Source organism: Colossoma macropomum, unplaced genomic scaffold (assembly GCF_904425465.1).
Source record: "Colossoma macropomum unplaced genomic scaffold, Colossoma_macropomum, whole genome shotgun sequence".
NCBI lineage: Eukaryota > Metazoa > Chordata > Actinopteri > Characiformes > Serrasalmidae > Colossoma > Colossoma macropomum.
In genome coordinates this window covers 31,814,788-31,816,998 of record NW_023494786.1, presented here as the reverse complement: position 1 = coordinate 31,816,998, position 2,211 = coordinate 31,814,788, and the positions used below count along the sequence as shown (strand labels likewise).

Here is a 2,211-nt window from a genome sequence, read left to right as displayed (position 1 = left end):
CCTGTATGTCAGGGATACGGGATTTCTTTCTCCGGGAACTCTCTGGAAACTCAGATTAAACTCCGTTTAAGAGCTGAATACGAGTGAGCGCGCGCTGTCACAATTACTGAAGGTAAAGGTAAGGCACGCGCGTTATTCACCTACTCGTCCGTGTGTTTAAGCGTGTAGTTCTGAGACCGTGTTGTTGCTGTTGGAATAGCAATAGACTGACTAATCAGCAGCTGCCTGACCAGTCTGTCCACTCTGTCTCCGCTGTCGGCTTACTGGAAACAATGGTCCCATATGCAGTGTCCAGGCCTCAGTATGACCAGCAGTGACACCAGTGAAGAAGCTGGTCACTTACATTGCGTTGACGAGCCCCTTAACTCCTGTTACGTCCATAGGACGTACGTTTCGTTTTGCGTGCTTGCGTCCCTTTCTTTCTTTCTTTCTCTCGCTCTTATACTCTCGCTTATTAGGAACCCGCCCACTTGTGCGTGTGATTGGCTGGAGTCCCGTAACGAAGTTTCATCTGATTGGCTGGCTGAAATTGCATGGCGTATATCTTCGACGGCTGCGCCGGATGTCGTCGAGGCTTTCCTCCATGGCGGCTTGGGGCGATTGTTTTTAGATCCGAACCGCAGCGCAGCGTGTTTGTTTTATTGCTTGCGATTGTCTGTTCTCCTCCCAAACGGAATAGCTTAGCTTTACCTCTTGTTCTCTACCCAGTTATCTCTGCAGTTAAACCGTAAGCTCAGGATCTGTCTCTGGAAATGTTCACTCTTATGCCGACCAGGTTGTAGGAGTGGGTGCCATTTCTTTTGACCTTGTTTTCTCCTGTTTTTGGTGCAGTTAGGGAGTTAGGAAAGACTGACTGTACTTTTGTTTCTTTATGTTTACATAGGTAAGTTAGTTCTCTAGCATCTCTAGCTAGGCTGGTTATGTTTATTGTTTTGGCGCATGCCCACTCTGACGTTCTCCTGTGTCGTATACACAAAAGAGCAGCATAAAAAGCATAAAAAGAGAAATAACACGACTTGACCTGTTTAAAGGTCAACTGGCTCTCTTTTGTCCTTTTTTTTATGTTATGATCATCACAAACCCCTAGACAGGTCGTAACACTCCTGATTCCTCTCTCTTCATTACACATCCAACAAAATAAACCAGCTGCGGTTATTGGGAGTGCACCACCAGTGAACCTACACGAGTCTTCTGAGCTTTTATATGTGATGTTGATGATGGTAAAATAGTCATAAATATGGAAATGATTTTTTTTTGGAAACTATTTTTGCCATAGAACGCCCTGCATGAGCTCCTCCAGCATGAATGGTTTTTAAAAATATGTTTTAGATAGAAAAGCTTTCTATAACTATCATAAAACAATCTAATAGCTTCCTTGTGAGGGAGCTTTTAGATGTGGACGTCTGGTTCCAATCACCACCACTGTGAACAGTTCTGACTCTGTAAGTTTCTCTAGAACAGAGCGTTTCGCACCAAACCACTCTGAACGACTCTGTTTACATCTTAACCATTTAATTATGCAGAAATTTTGAAAAATCAGTGAGGTTCCCCTTTCAAGACCTTTGGAGCCAATACCGGAGTTTGTTTTTGCAGGAGGTCCTAGACACACACTTTTTACCGTATTTTCAGGTGATTCCACAGTTGGGTCGTGTTTCTACGCTCTTAAAAATGATGGTTCTTCAAGGTTCCTTTAGTAGAGACAGTGGTTCTATTTAGAACCATGAACACTCAAAGACCACTTTACATGATTGAAGGGTTATATGCATCATTAAATGGTACTTCAAATTGATTGATAATGTGCTATAGAAAGTTTTAGATAGAACCATTTTGAAAAGGGTTCTATATAGCACCCAAAAGGGTTCTTCTGTTGGTAAGATGTCAAGTTTGTAACAATAGAAGAACCCTTTTTGGTGCTGTGTAGAACCCTTTTCAAAAAGGTCCTATCTAGAACCACCTACAGCACATTATCCATCAATTTGAAGAATAATTTGATGATGCAAAGTGCAAAATATTTGTATATAAATATTGTAAATGGAATAAACATATGGAGCAGCAACATATTGGTCTTTCTCTAGACCTTTTATCTCACTGCAAAAAATGATATCTTAGTGAGTGTAAACATCTTAAATGTAGTCTATATATCTAATATTTCACATTATGAGTCTGTTGTAAGAATATTGTGAGATTATTTAACTTATTTCTAGACATTTT

General features: G+C 40.9%; 1 protein-coding gene across 3 annotated transcripts in view; it reads left to right on the top strand.

The window, feature by feature from the left end:
- The window catches only part of tep1 (telomerase-associated protein 1), an 81,316-nt gene continuing 79,105 nt past the window's right edge, over positions 1-2,211 (top strand). For 2 of the 3 annotated variants that reach the window (XM_036565348.1, XM_036565343.1), the window contains exon 1: positions 10-118. The gene's annotated coding sequence lies outside the window, so the exon portion shown is untranslated. Of the gene's footprint in view, positions 119-2,211 lie in introns of all 3 variants that reach the window. The other variant, XM_036565347.1, reaches the window with a different exon arrangement.